The sequence below is a fragment of the Phyllostomus hastatus genome, unplaced genomic scaffold, assembly GCF_019186645.2.
Source record: "Phyllostomus hastatus isolate PE091 unplaced genomic scaffold, TTU_PhHast_1.1 phas_scaffold_93, whole genome shotgun sequence".
Classification (NCBI taxonomy): Eukaryota; Metazoa; Chordata; class Mammalia; order Chiroptera; family Phyllostomidae; genus Phyllostomus; species Phyllostomus hastatus.
The window spans coordinates 39,001,353-39,023,607 of record NW_025334042.1 but is presented as its reverse complement, the minus strand read 5'-3'; positions in this window follow the sequence as shown (position 1 = coordinate 39,023,607).

Here is a 22,255-nt window from a genome sequence, read left to right as displayed (position 1 = left end):
CTACTTTTAGTACTTCAGTTGGTGATGGAGCTGGGTAAAAATTCATGCCAGCTGAGATGGGCGATACCCACAGTTTTATCCATGGAACGACTCTAACAGCAAAAGTAAGTGCTCCTTCTAGTTATCATCTAATAGTGTTTGACCCCTAGAGTTACCCTGTACCAGAGCTATTAAGAAAAATGTGTTCATCTTACCACATTGCTTATGACACAAAAGACCCACTAATGACAATGAGACTAAGTGTGAAAGGCTCCTGCCATCTCGGGAAAGTCCCTACAAGGAACAATGGGACAGAAGAGTTAGTGGTGGCTTGTCTCAATATAACTGAAATTCTGATACTGGTTGGTTCTTCTCTGCAGATTTTAGCAAGGAAGAACTTTGTGGGAGTAGTGACTCCTTCTCACTTTCCTCCCCACAAAGTGAGGTTTAGATTAACTGATCAGAGTTTCCCCTCTAATTCCAAGTTTTTAATGTTGTTGGTTTGTTTTCCTCAATTCATGTGTTTCCATTACATTCTCCATATGAAAAAATCATCATAGTTTTGCTACCGTGGGAATGTCTTGTTGTTTAAAACAGATGTTAATGACAATTTGATTAAAAGGAAACACCAGAGAAGTCAAAATGACTGTGGGAAAGAGTGTGAATACTCTTTGGGGTTAGAAAAATACAACCATGTTGTATTGACACACTTGGAGAACGATGTAAAAATTCTTCCTTTGGCTGTTGGTTCATGTGAAACAGACTTGTAAACCAATCCCAACAGTTTCTATACTCAAGAGACACTTCCTTAAAGGATTGGTTTTAAAATTTTTCTGGAGAGGAATAATAAAAATATTCTTCCCAGTTATCCTAAACTATTCCTTCTCACCCCTTTTTATTCTACACCTGAAATACCAGGCAGTGTATACACTGGCTACAGCCTATGGGTGCAGAGGAAGGAAAACGGTAGAACCCAGATGGGGCTAAACTAACTACTTGCTAAGCACGTAGATTCTGCTTAGTCTTCAAAGCTCCCCTTAATTGTCCTAGATTGGAGACCCTTCAATTCAGTCAGGATGTGACCCTTTGTGGCTGTGACTCATTTCCTCCGTTTCAGCTCCCTGCCACTGAGCCTCTACTAAGGTCTTCTGATGACATGTAGAGTTTTCTGCTCTTGAGAGACTTTACTTGACCTAGTCATGGATTTTCCCCCTTGCAACCCCTTAGCCAGCTTCACTCCAAGTTGAAGGATATAAAGTATGTAGTATTTCTCAGGATCTTGTCAGTTTTCTTTTTGTTTCTTTGATGAAGCTGCTGGGAAAGAAGACCGGTCACCTCAGGTTCTTTGACTTCTATTATCAAAAAACATAATTTTTGATGTTTTGAAATTAATATCCTAGTCTGGTTCTGTGATTGATTTCTTCTGGTGAATCCTTAGCTTTGGTTATTATGATTTCTGCCCATTTTCCTTTGGGTGTGGAGCATGAGACTCTAGGCCACTACATCACTATGCTATCATAATGTGCAAATATTGCTACTTTATTTTTCCCATGAAGAAAACCTCAATGGAGAATTAAGACTTTCGGGGAGAGCTTAAGTGGAGGACACAAAAGAGAACCATGAGCCAGTAATAACCTGCTTAGAGCATAGTTCTTGAAGAAGATGATAAACTGAGGTATCTAATTGTCTTACTTATCATTGCTTCTTACATAGAAAGGGAAAAGCAAAAGCAAGTTCATGTGTTAGAATGTTTAGAACTCTCCCCATCAGCAACGTATTTTGATACACTTGGGAAGAATCTGTATTACATAAACAAAAGAAAATAAAGTTATGAGCAATTATCAGTCGAGTTTAGGCAATGAATGAGCTATCTACTCATTATCAGGTTTAGCTATTTCCTGTGACTAAATCCATTGGATAATTGCCCAATATACTCCTAGTTTAGTTTGCCATGAATTTCCAAAAAATTAGAATGTAATTTGTAATTTAGAAGTCTTATGTATACACATGCACACAAGGAAATGAATACACAGAGAAAGAGACTTTGGGAACACAAGTGAACCTTTATGCATACTTTTACTTCTTCAAAAACAAATTTTATCATAATTCCTTGCTTAATGACAAGTGGAATATAATTTATAAGTAAATCAACCTGTAAAAGGTTGGCATTTAACTCTTTGATTGATATGCACTTTAGTATTTTGAAGTTCACCATTGCCTAAAAGGACTTATGGCAAAATATTAAAGTGCTACCAAGGAATAAGATAGAAACAAGTAACTGCAGCTAACCACCATACAATAATAACAAAATCATCAGAGGAAAGGTATTCAAACTATAATGTATGGACCGACACAAAGACAGCTCTGCCTGTAATTGCCTATGTATATTTCATGTAAACCTAACCTACAATTTCCTGCAGTTCTTCCTACTCCTGGCACCCGAACTAGGAGCCTGGAAGCTTCCTGCCCCTTGAAGACAATAGCGTGACTCAGGACATAACTGAAAGGTCTTGCAAGTGGTTGACTAGGGCCGCAAGTTTGAACACATCTCTACCACCATCAGAGAGGGCAAGAGTTTGCTGTCTTTAGATGCGCCTTCACTCATTCTGCATACTGCCATTTAAGAGAAATGTGAGCCCTGGTTGGTCTGGCTCAGTCTGGTTGAAGTGCAGTCCCGTATACCAAAAGGCCACTGATTTGATTCCTGGTCAGGACACATATATAGGTTGTGGTTTTGATCCCCGGTTGGAGTGCCTACAGGAGACAACTAATCAATGTTCTCTCTCACATCAGTGTTTCTCTCTCTCTCTCTCTCTCTCTCCCTCTCTCTCTCCCTCTCTCTCTCTCTCCATTCCCTTCTCTTTAAAATTCAATGAACATGTCCTTGAACAAGAAAAATAAAAGAAAATAAAATAAAAATAAAATAAAATAAAATAAAATTAAATTAAATTAAATTAAATTAAATTAAATTAAAATAAAATAGAGAAGGATTGCTTGTTGGGTAGATTAGGAGAAGAGAAACAGGCCATTGCTGAATGTCTTTTAGACTAGATCGTATATTAAAAAGAATCTTCACTGCACACATATTTCACAGTATCTGATGAGACCATTGCAGAAGCTAGGTATGAGAAGTGGTACTCTAACAAACTGAGGCTGGATTATTTTAATACAATTATATATACTAATGCTTATTTAGAAAATTAAAACTCTGAGAAAAATGCCAAGCCTGACAGAAAACCAGGACAAGTGGTACAAACTAGGGTATTCCAGGCAAACCAGAGTATATAACTTTATCTCTTATTTAGCACTATGATAATGAACTCTTTTAGACCTTCTGGTGCTCAGCCCCTAAAGACCATTTCAGAGGCTATAGCAACACTGCATGACCCCTTCCTTCCTGTTCACAGAACTTCTGAGCCCAGATTATACTTGAGATGTATAAACCTTTTGAGATGAACATGTTCCTAAATGTATAAGGACCTTTGGTTGCAGATGACCAAAACTTGAGCTAGCTTAAGCAAAAATTGCAACAGAAACAGCAACAGCAACAACAGCAACCACAAATAATATTTCCTGAAAAGCTATTCACATAGTTTGCAGAATTAAAGAAGAGGAGCCAGATGTCAAGGCACCTAAGGTCAAGGCCACTGCCACACCCTGAGGAACTAGAATCAGGAATCCAATGTCATCAGGGCTGTGTGCGTGTGCGCATGTGTGTGTGTGTGTGTGTGTGAGTCTCCCTCTTATTTTTGCATCTTTCTGTGTATTGGGTTTATCTCCCTCAATGTGAACCCACTTCTTCCACATGGCTGGTGTTATGGCCAGCCTATAGCAGCTACAGGTGCACATCTTCTCAGCTCCACTATAAAGGAAAAAAACCTTCTTTTAATTTAAATATCACAGCAAAATCTACTTAAGAAATAAAATACCTAATTATATTAAAGTCAATGTTACCATTATCATTTAAAAGACAATAAATACACTTTCCCTGAACCTTGGAATCACACAGATGTTCATAGCTATAGGACCTCTAAAGGAGTTGCTTCATATCCTCCATGTATTACGGAAGCTGTGAAATGAGATAATAAACCAAGACAAGTGCAAATAAATAGATCTCCAGGAGCAGCATTCAGAGACTGAGCTTGTTTCCCGCCATTCTTATTCTAACCTTAGGGATTTAAAACAGAAAAGGTAGTGATGATATAAGACAAGCACAAAGCTGATTGGTTTTTGTATTCTCAGTTTTTCTAAAGATTGTTTATAAGTGTATGTGGTGTGTTTTTTATCAATGTGCTCTGCAGGATTTTATCACTGTATTAAAAATTAATTCTTAACCAGGACTTCTGGCCAAGATGGAGGCATAGGTAGACACACTATGCCTCCTCCCAGAACCAAAAGGACAACAACAAATTTAAAAACAAAAACCAACAAGAACTGACAGAAAATCAAACAGAATGGAAGGCCAACTGACTACCAAGGAGTTAAAGAAGAAATACTCACCTAGACCAGTTGGAGGGGCAGAGATGAGCAGCCAGGCAGAGAAGGCTTGGGCAGGGCGGTGGCTGGCAGATGGGTGAGCCAGTGGATTGTGGACTGGGCAGCCTCACGTTCCAGTGCAGATACACCAGGAGGAACAACTAAGGAGAAGGATGGACCGCACAACCCAGGGTCCCAGCGCATGGAAATAAAGCCTCAAAGCCTCTGATTGAAAACCCCTGTGGGGGTTGAGGCCCCAGTGGGAGAAATTCCCAGCCTTACAGTAGAGTTCCTTGGAGAGACCCACAGGGTCCTAGAATGTGCATAAACCCACCCACCTGGGAATCAGCACCAGAAGTGTCCAATTTGCTTGTGGGAAGGAAGGGAAGTGACTGAAATCTAGCCTAGAGCTGAGCCTGCAGCACTGTTCCCTCTCAGACCCCTCCACCACATACAGTGTCACAACACAGTGATGTGGGTTGCCCCGCCCTGGTGAATAACTAAGGCTCCACCCCTCACTACGTAAGGGGTGCACTGAGACCAAAAAATGGCCCAAATGAAATAACAGATCAAAGCTCCAGAAAAAATACAACTAAGCGACGAAGAAATAGCCAACTTATCAGATGCACAGATCAAAACACTGGTTATTGCGTTGCTCCAGAAACTCTCTGGGTACTTCAACAGCATGAAAAAGACTCAGGCAGCAATGAAGTTTGCATTATGTGAAATAAAGAAAAATCTACAAGAAACCAACATTGACGGGAAGGAAACCAGGACTCAAACCAAGGATTTGGAGCAGAAGGAAGAAAGAAACATTCACCTGAACAGAATGAAGAAACAAGAATTCAAAAAAAATGAGAAGAGGCTTAGGAACCTCCAGGACATCTTTCAACGTTCCAACATCTGAATCATAGGGGTACCAGAAGGAGAGGAGGAAGAGCAACAAATTGAAAACTTATTTGAACAAATAATGAAGGAGAACTTCCCCAATCTGGCAAAGGAAATAGACTTCCAGGAAGTCCAGGATGCTCAGAGAGTCCCAAAGAAGTTGGACCCAAGGAAGCACACACCAAGGCATATCATAATTACATTACCCAAGATTAAAGAGAAGAAGAGAATCTTAAAAGCAGAAAGAGAAAAGGAGACAGTTTGAGATCACATGAGACTGTCAGCTGATTTCTCAACAGAGACCTTACAGGCAAGAAGGGGCTGGAAAGAAGTATTCCAAGTCATGAAAGGTAAGAACCTACATCCAAGATTGCTCTATCCAGCAAAGCCATCCTTTAGAATGGAAGGGTAGATAAAGTTCTTCCCAGATAAGGTCAAGTTAAAGGAGTTCATCATCACCAAGCCCTTATTATATGAAACGTTAAAGGAACTTAAGTAAAAAAAAAAGAAAATCAAAAATACGAACAGTAAAATGACAACAAACTCACAACAATCAACAACCGAACCTAAAAAAAAAACCACAAAGAACAAACTAAGCAAACAACTAGAACAGAAACAGAATCACAGAAATGGAGATCACATGGAGGGGTATCAGCAGGGATGGGGAGGGGGAGAGTGGGGGAAATGATAAAGGGAATTTTAAAAATTAATTAATTCTTAACCATACATTTACTAAACGAATACTTTCTTCACAGTTCAAAAGCAATTTATGCACTGTAAAAGAATAAAGAAAGGAGGCTATTAAGGTATAACAAAAGAAAAAGCATGTTTTATAGGCTTTGAATCTAACTGAATCATATAATATATTTAAGCCCAGATTCCTGTTTCCCATTCAAACAATGCTACTGAAATATCCCCTTTCCCTGTCTGTTCCATAGCATATATATTCTAGATATTACAGTGGTTTTAAAAGTCTTGTTCAGAAGTTATGTCAACAAGAAAGCACTGGTTGATTTCCTAAAAAAAGAAGAATTAAAGACACATACAATACATATTTTCTTAACTTTGCAGCCCTCTTCCCTAAACTACCTGTTTGTTTAAGAAAAGTGACTTTAATTAGTAAATTGATAAAACTGTTCTTTCAAGTGGAATTACACTTTGCAAATTTTAAGGGTACTCTGGAAAATGCAAAGATATCCTCAAGTATTAATTACACAGAAAGCAAAATGCTTTTTTTTTGTTTCTTGAACTCATTTTATTTACTGTCATTGGTTATATTTAGCAGATGTCACAATGTAAGCAATTCTACTTTTTTAGTTTTTCCTTTTTTATTATTGTTCAAGTACAGCAAAATGCCTTTTAATAAATTACATTTGCAATGAAATATTTACAATTCTAGCACTTTTTTATTTCATCATATTTGGTAACTATATCATCTTGACTTGGAGTCCCAGCACCACCATTAAGTTGATGAGTGACCTTGGGCAAGTTAATTAATCTCTAAAATTTCTTTCTCTGGATAACAGGAATAATATTAGCTTCTTTAGAGAGCTATTATAAAGAGTAAATAAGATGATATACAGACAAGCACTTGAATTTTTCAATAGGCTTTGCTGCAGATTGAAGTCTGTAGCTCAAAAGATAGTTATCAAAATTTTATGTATGTGAATCCCGATAGCATAAAAAGAATCAGTCCTTTCCCATTCTTTGAGATATGTGGGTTGCGGGACCCTACAGGGCTCTGATAATATAATGATTAAAGTAACATTTACCAAAGAATCACAGAATACCTCCATGAACCTTTCTATTTTCATCCATATTTCAAATATTTTTCTGTTAGAAGGGAGCATACCTTCAGTTTCATAGGAGTACAATAAAGTTACATAATAACATAGGTTATCTCCTGGAGATAGGTAAATGGCTTCTCTGTTTTAATTTGCTTTGGATGGTTCATTGGTCTAGCTAGTTCATCAGATACAACTGCTAATTCCTAACATCTCTATGATTCAAAATGGCGGACAAGGGTCATGTCACTGTGTTGAAAGGCATTGTAAGGTAACTCATCGCATCTACCTGCACTAAGTTTGATTTTGCTTTTGGTTTGTGAAGTATAACCTTTAAATTCTAGTTCATGGTAAAGCTCATGGCAAGGACTGAATGCAATTCAACAACTTTGAACCTTTGACAACTAGCTTAGTTCCTGGAATGTGGATCTTAATATGTGGTTGTTGATCTGAACTGCTCTATGGCACATCTCAGTCCTCCTTATTTTTCTCTTGTCCCCAAGACTTCTTTGTGTTGGCATAGGCAAGTATGACATGAAGATAATGCTAAACTGAATACCACACTGAACAACTTTAATCAACTTATAGAATTTTGGTATTTAATCTTGTTTTCCTTCCCTTCTTTCACATAATGGCATGCAAGGATTTCTGTTGTTAAATTATAGCCTTAAATCAGCCCCTCTGCGCCAAAGAATTGAATTAAATCTCTTGTAAGCGAGGAAGCCATTCATGTGCGAAGTATCATTCCCATGGGATCTTTTGCACCACTGTTCAAATTTAAACAATATATCTAGGGAAAAGAAAGAATGTGGGAAAAATACAATAAGTTTTTCTTGTATGTTTGTATAATTTCCACTTTTTGGCCCCAAGAAGTAATATGTGATCAATGGCCTCATGGTTTTCGGCACTTGGTCCCAAGCCAAGTTGAAAAATAGCTCCTCTCCCACTGAGGATCATCCCAAGGCTTTAGTGTCTCCTTTGAGTTGTGAGAACTGCATCCCAGGAGGTTTCCCTTGTTCTGAACTGAGGGACGTGGACGTGCAGACCTGAGCACTGTAGCCCGGTCATTAACACTCCCCAGCTGTCTCAAGACATGGGATCTCAAAATAAAAGTGATGTGAAACATCCCCAGACCTAAAAAGTCACTCTATTAACACTGGGGCATGAGAGAGGAAAGAACTTTCTGTGACTCCAACCTATAGCTTAAAGGTCAGAGCACTTCCTGAAGCTATTGCTTCCAAATGGGTGAGGGGCGAACTTGGGCTCTGGCAGATCATTAGCCGTCTCCAGAGATCCAGGTGTGGGAGCAGCTGTGTGAGCATGTGACCTTTGCCCATGCTTTGCCCTTTGAGTCATTATCAGGCAGAGTCTGGGACCGGAAGAAGACTCTACTTCAGACAACAGTATTTTGTTCAATTATTATTTTCCCATCCAAATTTAGGTCAAGAGCTAGGTTAATTTTTTATGGGACTCAAAATAAAATTAATCTTGGTTGTTAGAGAGGTCAAAGTAGCCAAATTGTATCCTTTATAGGATAATTTTATTTTATAGTTTAAACTGATTTGTTCTCTACAAAAGGAGTAAAATGTTCAGTGTGTAACTACTTGAAATATTCAACCTCTACTTTTCCAGATCTAGGGTATGTATAAGGGAACTCAACAATGCTGTTTCTTTTTAATCTATTTTTATCTTAACTAAAATCAAATGAAATCAAGTTCATTGCAGACCAGATTGAAACTAGAGGTGAGTCCAGAAGCTGGGACACCTCTGGGCTATGCATGTCCAAAAATGACTGGACTATCTGATTTTTAATATACCTGGCCTTGGTACACTATATAGAAATATACATATATAGATATACACATATATATTTCCTCTTAAAAAGTTTTTAAAAGGGAGGCAGGGTCGTGAGTGTCATGAAAAGACTATGAGCTTATGAATCAAAACTAAGTTTGAATCCCAAATGTGGTACCAGCTAGTCATGATGTTGATCAAGTAATTTTATCCTCCCTAGCCAAACCTCTAAGTCAGCAACAATGGGGCAATACCCACCCCATCGAGCTGCAAAGAGTAAATGATAATGTATATGTGAACATCCTATAGTGTCTATATACATGTTAGCAGCCCAATTAAAGTCAATTTCCTTCCTTACTAGGCAATTCAAGATATTCACAATATTAAACATTTCTCAAATATTAGGCACCTATTTGTTACATTTTAAATTGTGTAAATCATATTTTTAACTAGGCCAGCTGTAATATATTTTGGAACTTCATTCTAGTGAGTCCACCATTGTTTCAATCAGATTTAAAAGAAAAAAAAATCATAAAAGTGACTCATCCTTCAAATGAGTGGCGGTTTCTAAGTGAAGACTAAGTGATATTTAGAGACCTTTAATACTGAAAAGATTATGGTATACTATCCCCCTTACCACTCATTCATTTATTCAGTCATCATTTAACAAATATTTATTGATTACCTACAATATCCCAGGCACTGTTCTAGGCACTGATAGAGAAGTTATCAAAAAGACAGTAACCTCCACTAAAGTGAAGTTTATATTTTAGCACAGGAAATAAATAACATAATAAATATTGTATCAAATGTGATATGTGCTTTGGGAAAAAATAGAGAGTCAGGTAAAATAGGCAGGCTACTGGGGCCAGTGATAAAGTTTGAAATCGTAAATTGGACCTTCAATATACTCCTCAATGTGAGAAGTGAAGAAAGCAAGGAGATGGGAACGGAAGCCATGTAAATACTAAAGAGAGTCTTTCAGGCAAAGGGAATGGCCAGTGCAAGGTCCCTGAGGTAGGCACTCATGTGCTGTGTTTGAAGTAAAGCAAAGAGGCGAGTACGGTTGGAATGGCATGAGAGACTGGAAGAGTACTAAGAGATGACCCCAAAGATGTAATAAGAGACAGGTCTTATTGACGTTGTAGTTTGTTATGAGGACTTTGATTTTATTCTCAGTGAAATGTGAAGCCACTGCAGCATTCTGGGCAGAAGAGTAACACAAACTGACTTACATGTTGATAGTACTGTTCCGGTTGCTCTGCTGGAAACAACAGATCGTGAGGCAGTCAGAGTGGAGGGTGAGATAGGTTGGAAGGCTATTGCAATAATTCAAGTGAGAGACGATGACTGAACCAAGGTGGTGAGAGTGGACGCGGTAAGAGACGGTCAAATTCTGCATATGTGAAGTTAGAGGAACTCACAAGACTTCAGGACAGGTTGGAAATAGAGAAGTCAAGAATGCTTTCAATGTTTTCCACCTGATCAACTGAAAGGGTATGGAGCTACCATTAATTGAAATAAATAAGAGTATGACAGAGGAGGTTTGGAGGTAGGAAGAACGCTTGGGCACATTTAAGATTTTTATTAGACGTCCAAATAGAATTGCCAGATAAACAGTTGAACATATGTCAGAATTAAGAGAGGAGGTTTAAGCTAAAGACTATATATGTGAACATTGTCATCTTAGAGATGAGGGTTGAATTCAGATGACACACCAGACCCACAACCACACATTCCATAATTTTGTGGAATTTAAATATAACACAATTAACAATCACTGTTCTTCTGCATCAGATTAGCTTTAAAATAATCCGGCAATTCCTTTTGTACACTTCAATCTCTTGGACTCCACTTAAAATGTGGATATTTTACTTATACTTAAAACTGTAAACCTGAATGATATCAGTAAGGAAGATAAGAAAAAGAGATTACTCGATGTGGGGGCACGCTTGCATCAGAAGATTAGAAAATTAGGGAGAAGTGGGAAAAGAAATAGCCCGCAAGGAAAGGGAAAACCAGGAGGTGTCTGTCAGTGTCCTGAAAGCCAAGCAAAAAGGAGCTTCCAGGAGGAAAGGAGGACCAGCTGTATGCAATGCTGCTGACTGTCCAACAAGATGAGACCTATGAATAAAAACTGGATTAAGCAACACAAAGACCAGCTTTTCAAACACACCACAAAAGAATTCAAAGTAAAAGAACATATATTATAAGTTAAGGACAGCTAACAAAATTATGATTTGGACATTAAGATTACTTTGATTTTTTAAAAATTATTGAAGTCTTTTAAAAATGGGGGGTGGGTAGTCCATTGTTAGTGGTTAAAGATTACACTTAGTCTACATTTTAGATAATCTAACCCTGGAATGACTGATCCATTAAATTATTCACCATACTGAGTTAAAATGTAAAAGTTAGACTTTGTACCAGTAGCATCATCTTTACCTCCACAAAATCCCTTAGTTATAACTAATAGTATTTCAAATAAATTTGAATATATAAGAAATATATCTCTAGATGTCAGGCAAAGGTCCATTCGTTTTTGAACAACATTAGATACAACAGTTTCGAATATCAAATAATATAAATTACACATTGGAGTCTATTAGAAAATAAATTAATTTGTCCTCTAATGAGTATATACTTAGAGTGCCATCTACTGTTGGGTAGTAAAACCATAGCAAACTGACAAATTAGGATAAAGATATAATACAGTTATCTTTTTTTATTATCAGGAATCCCTTTCTGTAAATTAGACATTCTAACTTGAAGAATATATTACATTATTTCAATGCGATTCTCACTGAAAAACTAGAACATGCTACACATCAATCCAAAACTCTTAGATTGTATAAACTGTAACAAAAGCTCACTACAGTGTACATAAGTATATATGTGTGCATATATATGCATGCAACAAACTACTATATGAATAAGTGCTTAAAAATTACTTTCTGATTACCAAAAAATTAATGTTTATTTAATAAACAACTGTTTTGTATGGAGTGAAATTTGCTTACCTCTGACATATTTTTCAAAAAGTCTACAAGTGATTTCAGTGTTTATGGAATATAACTCATTTTTTTCTCATCATTTTAACATGGTATATTTACTATAGAATTATCTTTAGGCTATATTGTTAAACCAAATAAATAAATAAATAAGGTAGAGAAAATTTTGTGTGATTTATCTAGGAAAAGAGAAAGGATATATATGTTATTATATGTAACCTATATAATATATATACATATGTGTTATTTATAAACAGATAAATCATAAAAAGATTAAAAGCAGTATCCTTTAGAAAGAGGAAGAGGTTAGAGGAAACAGAAATAGAAGCCAGGCTTCCTTAACTATACTTTGCTCAGTAGATTCAACTACGTAATTATAAAGCACAGTTAAATATGAAAAGTAACTTCAACAAATAAGGTGAAAAGAATGAAAAGTTTAAATAGTGTGAATAAAAAATTCTTACAAAAACACTGTAATGAGGAATACATGCATTCTATAAAGTCAAGGTATTAATAAAGTCATTTTTAATAGAAACATGTTAAATTGGGAGCATTCTGTGTCCTGTGAACTCCGGCACGTTGAGGAGATTAAGGACCAGGTTTCTGTAGCTGATGTGTGTTTGCAGACTCCCCCTGAGCTTCGACAGACAATTACCTGAATTCAAGTATTATCATTTAATTTCAAATATTTGGAGGCCTTAGAAAAATGTTATATTCAACATTTTCTGTTCTTATTCTCCCTTTATTTTTATTTCCTTAGGAATCAATACAAAAATATTATATTCATATCATAAGAAGAATTTATAGACATCACTAGACTATAGGTCTGTGTTTTCATAAAAGCAGAAGATTGTTGTTTTTACTGTTTAGGTGTTTTTGTATGTTTTAATCATTCTGCATCTATAAGGAAATTGAGTGTTATCTTACCTGTCAGTGCTGTAATTATTTTCTAATTAGTTTACAGCATGAAAAATAGTAAACTTTAAACACGAGATCAGAAAGTTGAAATGAAGAAATTACAAGGACAATTATCCTGATGCTTTCCTTTCTCTTTCCCTCTCTCCCTCCCTTCCTCCCTTCCTTTCCTCTACCTGTCTGTCTGTTCCATCACTCAGCAAATATTTACTGAATTCCTGTATGTGCAGGCTCTGCGTGTGCAATGGTGAGCAACCTTTGGCCGGTAGGAGTTAGGTGTGAATCGTGGTAAGGAGAAAACCAAACAACCATATACAAATTGAAGATCCTAGTAATTTTTACTTCATTTTTACTTCAACCAGCTGTTTGTCAACTCACATTAATACTCCCCGTGTGTTAAAGAAAAAAAAAATGAGCTCTTGAATTCACCTGGTTCTTATTAGCAGGTTAAAAAGAGGGAGAAAGAGTAGGGAAGAGGTCCAGGGCCAGAGAAAAGTAGGGATGACAGTGAAATGAGAATACCTGTGATAATATCTGATAGCATATAGTGTCCCATGCTGTCCAGTCCCTCTGTAGGGCTCATTTTAAAAGGCTGTATACTCCTTGATTTCTTTCCTGATGTTTTGAACTGGATGTCATTTGTTTCCCCTTTAAATACCAAATTCTATTATTTATTCTTCAGTACTCACATTTCACTACCCACCTTCTGTTACTTCTACTTGTATAACACCCTCCAATAATTCCTTGAGCACAAAGCCTGTCTCTTAATCATTCTGGTGTCCTCTACACAGTAAGAGCTTAATAAATATTAACAAGATTGAATGTTAAAAATGTATAATTAGCCTGCCTATAACCAAATGTTACACAAATCAAACTGGTTTGTTTACCACCCACAGTCATTTAAAAGCTTGGAATATAATACACACACACACACACACACACACACACACACACATCATACAATCTGTATATTTGATGTGATCAAATGTTCCAGTCTATAAATTATTATAGTTCCTAAAAGATCACATTAAATTTAAAAGTCACTTCCTGAGTGCTCTCAGATTGCATTTCAATAAAATAAAATTCTTTTCCAGTTTACTGAGCCATCTTTTATCTTTAATTCATAAACTTTTATGAGGAAAATAAAAGTTGTGATAAAAATTCTTTGGTGACCTGAAGCCTAGTAGAAGACACACCCCACCAAATTGTGTGAGGCAGATAAAAGGGTACTTGTGTTTGAAAGATCAAATCAAACGCAGGCAAAAAAGATGAAAGTAAGGTTTGTACAATTTGCTTACCAAACAGAATAAAATTAGAAAATCTATCATATCATCCAGAGATTGGACATATACAATAATCACATTTTTTCACCATCTCTGGGGAAGGCTTCTTCACAAATCTCCTGCAAACTTTTTGCCAACAATGCCTGTAAATAAATTAACAAAAACTCAAAGGAAAGTGGTCCTTTGCGATATAGAGAGTCAGAGAATCCAGACTATTAGAACAACCATAAAAGTGGTTAGTGCTAGAACCCAGAAGGATCAAAATGGATTGAGAAATGCAATCACAGTAACTAAGATATGGGCAATGTAAAATATGGCCCAAAATAAGTGCTTCCTGTAAGTGCTCCCTTGACTCACACCTGTAGTGAGGTGGGTAAACATCTAGTCAACCAGCCAGCCTTGATTCACAGCTTGGCCTTGCCAGAGCACCTCTGAGCCCAGCACAAGTAGGAGCCACATGCACATCACTTTGTAGCTCATACCAGGTGGCCCCAGGCAGAGCACCAGTGGTGGCTGACCTTGACCTACACCTTCCAGGAGGCCCCAGAGCCAGTGTACCCAGTGAACAGCAAGTACCAGAGCCCTGCTGAAGTAAGTCCTGCTCTGTGAGCTCTGTAAGGTAACTCCCTGCACAGCTAATCCTCCATGGTGATAGGAGGTCAATGATTAGTGATGGCAGCCAGTCCTTGTAGCTGATCAGCCTGGGGTTAAATCCATCCCATTAGTGTGCCCAACTGCAACTGAGGCTCAACTACAACAGGAGTGTACACACAGCCCACAGGGTATGCACCTGGAGTGCCCAGTTTGGATGATCAGGGATGCTGTGCCATTGGACCCTACAGGACGTCTACTACATAAGGCCACTCTATCAAGCCTGGAAGATGTAGGAGCTCTACCTAATACATAGAAACAAACACAGGCAGGCTGCCAAAATGAGGAGACAAAGAAACTTGTCCCAAATGAAAGAACAAATTAATACTCTAGAAAAACAACAAAACAAAACAAAACAAAACAAAGACAAGCACTCTACTAGATGCAGAGTTCAAAACACTGGTTATAAGGTTCTCAAGGAGCTTAGTGAGAGCTTCAACAGCATAAAAAAGGATCAGTTAGAAATGAAGGATGCACTAACTGAAATGAAGAATCATTTGCAAGGACTCAACAGTAGAGTACATGAAGTTGAACATCACAGCAGTGATTTGGAATATAAGGAAGAAAAACATCCAATCGAAATAGCAAAAAGAAAAAAGAATTTAAAAACTATGATATATTTATACAATGGAATACTATGCTGCAGAAAGAAAGGAGGAACTCCTACCTTTTGCAACAGCATGGATGGAACTGGAGATGATTATGCTAAGTGACACAAGCCAGGCAGTAAAAGACAAATACTATATGATCCCACCTATAAGTGGAACCTAATCAACAAAACAAATAAGCAAGCAAAATATAACCAGTGACATTGAAATAAAGAACAAACTGACAGTAACCAGAGAGGAGTGGGGAGGGGGATAACAGGGGAAAGAAGGGGAAGGGTTATCAAAGAACATGTATAAAGATCCATGGACAACACCAAAGAGGGGAAGGATTGAGGGTGGAAGGTGGGGATAGGTGGCACAGAGGAAAATGGTGGCAGAAAAATGGAGACGACTGTACTTGAACAACAATTTAAAAATACAAAAAAAAAGGAAAAGAAAAAAGAATTCCAAAAATGAGGATAGAGTAAGGAGCCCCTGAGACAACTTCAAGTGTACCAACATTCACATAATGGGGTGCCAGGAGAAGAAGAGAGAGAACAAGAAACTGGAAACTTACTTCAAAATGTAATGACAGATTGTTGAAGGAAATAAACATAAAAATCTAGGAAGTGTAGAGACTCCCAGACAAGATGAACTCAAAGAGGCTCACACCAAGACAAATAATTAACATGTAGAAGGTTAAAGACAAAGAGAGAACCTTAAAAGCAGCAAGAGAAAAGCAGTTAGTTACCTACAAGGAAACTCACCACTAGACTGTTAGCAGATTTCTTAACAAAAACTTTGCAGGTTAGAAGGGATGGGCAAGAAATAGTCCAAGTGAGGAACAGCAAGTAACTAAGATTACCCTACCCAGCAAAGCTATCATTTAGAATCAAAGGACAGACAAAAATTTTCCCAGATAAGAAAAAAAAAGTTCCTCACCACTAAACCAGTATTATATGAGATGTTAAAGGATCTTCATTAAGAGGAAGAGGAAGGGGAAACAAGATTTAAAAAAATATGAACAATAAAATGGCAAGAAAAAATCTATCAATAATTGAATGTAAAAAACAAAATAAATGAACAAGCAAAACAGAAACAGACTCATAGATACAGAGAACATTTTGATAATTGCCAGATAGAAGGGGGTTGGGAGGGATGGGTGAAAAAGATAAAGGGATTTAGAAGTACAAATTGGTTGTTACAGAATAGTCATGGGGATGAAAAGTGCAGCATAAGGAATATAGTCAATAATATTCTAATAATTTTGTGTGGTGTCAGATGGGTGTGAGATTTATTGAAGTGATTACTTAGTAAGTCATGTAATGTCTGACCACTGAGGTATACACCCAAAAGTAGTATAATAATGTATGTCAAATGTAATGGGAAAAGAAAAATCATGTAAAATCTTTCTAAAAAGAACCTTAAATCTAGCTGAAGAGATCAAATGTTATACAAAATTAGAATGAAGGGGAAGTAAATCATAGTTAATATTTAATCATCAATGTCAAGACTTTTGTATCTTACCTTTTTTGATCTTCACCTTCTTCAAGGCTGCAGAGCATCATACTGGTTAAGACCTGGTGGCGAGCTGGTGGTGAGCTGCCTGGATTGGTGTCCTACCCTGCCAAGTACTCATAACCCAAGAGCCTACATGAAACCTTGGTCAAGTATTTAATATCTCTGGGCCTCAGTGTTCCTCATCTGGAAACCAGGAACAGGGGTTATAACTGCCCCATGGAATTGCTGTGAAAAGTGAATAAATTAATATATAGAAAGTGCTTAGCATAGCCCAAAACACAAAGTAAGCAAAAATATATTTTAGCTTTAAACTATTATCCTCATTGCCATCATGACTGTTATTGTTATTTTACAGTGGAAGAAAGTACGGCTCAAAGAGTTCAAGCAAATTGCCCAAGCTCACACAGCCAGCTGGAGCCTGGCTCTGAACCTTGGTTGGTAAGGTACCAGAGCACAGAGAAGAGAGAAGAAGAGGATGTGCAAGTTGTATGTATGTCAAGGACATAATCATTGAAGATTAATTAGCTTTTTGTTAGGACCCTTTCCATTCCTAGACACAAAATACCCCTTTTCTCTCTAGCCCCAAACATGATCTGTTGGTAAATGTTCAATAACCAGGTCTCCACAAAGAAGAATTATGTGTGCACGAGCTTATGAAAATTTTTATGTATATAGAGAATGACTAATGCACAATTTACAAATAAAATTTAAATATATAATAAAAAAGCTCAAATAGACCAAGAAAATAAACTTTCTCAAGTAGCGCAATGCTTTTCTATGCCCCATCAACTTTCTATAGCCTGAAAACTTTGCAACAAGGAAAGTTTTATATATTTTATATGCAGTTTTATATATACCCCAACACATAAGAAACTTTCACACTAATAGATTGAGACTTGGCCAAGCTGCCAACACTGGATGAGTTAAGAGCCAGTACAAACTGCTGTACTGGTGTTACGGTAACCAGGTTCATTAACCAGGACAGAGAATTGTATTAATGTCAAGGTAATGAGGTCAAAAATATGACACTCAGTAGACACAAGCTCTCTTTCTGATTCTTTAGTGAGAATGAGGAAGTATGTCATATAAAAAGAAGGTAATTTTAAAGACCTAGATATTATGTGTCTCATTAATATCTTGGAAAAGTCAAAAGAAATTAACATTTTAACTCTAATAGGAGGAAAACATATTTAATGACAGATTGCTGCAGTTTGAGTTGATGAACAGACTTTCACACAAAACAAAATAAGCAACCAAAAACTGCATTTCTCTTTGGAGGATATACCTCATTTGTTGGTGTGACTATAAAGGTGAGTTTCCCCCACCAACCTTTGGAGGCAGAAAAAGTTTAAGACATGGGAACAATGGAAGTGTCCTTTGTAACTGGATAAAGATGTGCTGCATGTACAGTAGAAGACTACTCAGCTATACGGAAATATGAAAACTGCCATTTGCAACACATCGATGGATCTTGAAGATATGATGCTAAGTGAAATAAGTCAGAGGAGAAAAGTTAAAACCACATGATTTCACTCATATGTAGGTTATAAAATTGAAAGCAACATGTGAACAAACAAGAAAAACAAACAGACAACAGCATGGTGGTTTCCAGAGGGAAGGGAGGTGAGGGTTAAAGGCAGTTAAAAGTATGGTGATGGAAGATTTGATTTTGGGTGGTGGACACATGACATAATATACAGATGATGTATCAGAATTGTACCCTGGGGACCTATATCATCTTATGAACTAATGTCATTCCAGTACATTTAATTTTAAAAATAATACTAAATAAACAATGAACAAGTTCCTAGAAAGATGCAAACTACTAATACTGACTCAAGAAAGAATAGAAAATCTGAATAGACCTATAACAAGTAGCATCACAGAATAGGTAATAAAAACTGCACAAAGAAAAGACAAGGCCTAGGGGGCTTCACTGGTTGCATGTCTGTACCCTTAAAGGGCATCTCCCCAATCCCCCCACCCACCTTTCTGCCTGTAGGGTCTTGAAGCTTTTGGCTAGTGTTTTTGCTATCCACTATACTGGTCGAGTATAGGACCAAAAGAAAAAAGGAAGGAGGAGGAGGAGTAGGAGGGGGGAGGAGGAGGAGAACAAGAAGAAAGAACTTCTTTCACATAGCACATTTAAAACAAATACAAATGTAGCAAAGCAAAGCTACATTCACACACACACACATACATACCCAAGGACATGTATGAAACACATTGGGTGTGTGTGTGTGGGAGGGAGAGCACAGTGAGTGAGATTTAGGAATGAAAAGGGAAAAAATAAGAGAGGGGCCTTTCATAGACCAATGACAATAAAAAGTAATGAACAGAGGACTCTTATCTCAAATAACAGCACATGAACTTAGGAATAAAGTCTTCTACCAAAACAATGGTAAGGGCAATCAAGCAATAAGGAGAATACGTCGGTATTTTTCAAATATTACCAGTATTTTCAAAATAGTATCACACTACCACAATTTTCATTTAATGATTTTCACTTCTTTTTCTTTGGGCACTGTAAAATTCCCCATTTCCCCCATTTCCTGGACTTTCTAAAGTATTTCAGATCAGTTTTACTGATACTTGTCATTTCTCTTTATGTTTAAGGTATGGATGGTGAGTTTAAAATGACTGTATTTCAAGACTTAAATTTGTATCCATTGTTAGAGCTGAAGCACATTTTCCTAGCATATTTATTATAAATGTTAGTGAAAGGAAGTGCCAATGTATCACATGGGAAAATAAATGCATGAATATGACTCAATGCATGAAGATTGAAGGAAGTTTACATTATACATCTTATTCCCCATGTGTCATATTCAATAATTTATATATCTGTTCTTCTCCATGAAACGTTAAGGTTCTTCACAATTGAAGCTCTTTGGGGTGTATTTTTTTTTTTAATTTTATCACCCACCACAATACTTAAGAAATTTATTCTGTTCAGAATAGGCAGGTCTTCAATGAATGTTTCTTGGATGATGAGGTAAATGGCTATACAAATATACTGTGGCCAATAATGTATAAAGTGAAGAACACAGTTAAGTCCTTGCATATTCTGTCATCCCACCATTATCAAAAGGAGAACGAAATTAAATATTAGAAGAAGGAGGATTTCAATGCCATTCTCCTGTCCACATCTCAAGCCTGCTAGGGAACACAGGACCCTCTGACTTCATAGATAAAAAGGCCCTCTACATGGTTCAGGTGACCAAACACTTGTAAATATAAAGGATAGTGGAAAAAATCTCCTGTATTAATATGACCCTATATACCATTTTTTTTTTTTAATGTGCCCAGAGCACACAAGTACTCAGATTACCGAACTCAAAAAACTTATTTTGCTGTGTTTCAACCCTTGGTGGTCCTCATATTCTCCAGTCCATAGAAATGGGGCCACCTAGTGGTCAGAACATACCAGCACCCTCTTAATTTGTGGTCTCAATACATTTCACCTTTAAAAGGCCTACTGTAGTGCCTTACATTCATCCCGGGAACCAGTGTAAATAAATCCTGAAAAGCAATTTGACTAAGTGGATCAGGATTCTTAAAACCGATGTTATCTAAGTTTCTCCAAGCCCTATACATGAAGTAGCAGAAGTGGCAGTGACTCAAACAGTCTGGCTTTCCCTGCACATGTGAAAACTCATTCTCCCATCAATGTCCCTCAAGTCTTTCAATTTCAGGATGTCTAACATTTCCCCAAATAGGTCCTCCTCCACCAATGACACTGTTGGTGCCCCTGGCCCTGTCTCCTGTAACCCCTACCCCCATCATAGACTCTGAAGCTTCCCTCTGCTCTGCCCAGAAAAGGAACATATCCAGAAGCAACCTCTTCACCTAAGAGCAGTGCTGGCTCTCCACGTTCCCTGGTGTGTGTCATACTGTCTCATCCAGAGCCCTAAGCGTTGCTGCCTCTGCCTTCATCCCTCCAATTTTCCTGCACCTGCCATCTATACTCTTCCTTTCAAAGAGCCTGAACCCATAGTGCCTGGCGGAAGACTGACAGCACACTGTCCCTCTGCCTTCCCATTCTTTCCCAAAAGCTCAAAACTCCCCCTCTGGGTTAGTTTCTGTTGTTGCTGTAACAAATTACTTTGAATTTAGTGGGTAAAACAACTCAGATTAGCTCGCCAGTCTAGAGCTCAGAAGTCCACAAGTCTAGAGGGTAGTTTCACTGGGCTAAACTCAAGGCACCTGGAGGCCTTTGTTTCTTGTGGGGGCTCTAGGGGAGGTGTTTCCTTGCCTTTCCCAGGTGCTGGAGGCTGCCTGCTTACCTATGACCCCTTCCTCTGTCTTCAAAGACAGCAAGTTCAGCATCTTCTCTCTCCTCTGACCTCTGCTTCTATTCTTAATCATCTCTTTCTGATTCTGACATGCCTGCCTCCCTCTTTATTACTCTTATTGGTTATACTGATGCCACCTGAATAATCCAGGATAATTTCATCTCAAGATCAGTTTAAGGGTAGATAAGTCAAGATCCTTAACTTAATTGTACCTGCAAAGCCCTTTTTACTGTGTAACACATTCACAGGTTCTAGGGATTAGGATCTGGACATGTTTGGGGAGCTGCTATTCAGCCTACTGTACCCTCCTTCAGCAAAACACAAATGCCTTCAGGAAAACAAAGATAACCGAGTACTTCAAGACCCATCACCACATTTGCCAGCAATTCACCAACATGATTAAGTTTGGAATCAAACTAAGAATAAACCGTAACCTAAATATCACTTGTGTATAAGTCCTCAAAGTCCTTGAGCTTTCCACAGTGCTTTGTTCTTTGAGATTTAAAGAAAACTCGCTCAAACTCTGCTTCTACATCTAGCTGGCATGTCATTCCACCAAAGACTCTTGGGAGGCTTCCACTCATTTCTCCTACTCATTCTTACTTCCGATTTCTTGCTTTTGCAGCATTCCCAGTCCCAGTCTACATCTCGTATCCGGTGCACTCTGTCCTGCTGTAGGACTCTTTCCCACATGCTAGACATGGCCCTGAAGCCTGAGCTCCACTCCCCGACACCCAGGCCCCTGGCGGAGCCTGTGTGAGAGGCGGCCTCTAGCTGAAGATGGAAGGGCACAGAAGGTGATTACAGCTCAGCACAGCACAGCACCACAAGCATCATAAATGCTCTTCCCAGCTCATGCAGGCCACGCTCTTCACTTTTTCTACCCAAACTTCAACTTTTCTACCCAGGGAGCCTCTTCAGGCATTATGCTTTAAAAAGGAAGGCTCAGATATCTTCTTAGGAAATATGAAACATTGTGCCAGCTCATAAATTAACATTTTCTTCCCTAATACATAAATATTTCAATAGCTCCATTTATGACTCTTATATGTTATTCACTCTATTAAATGT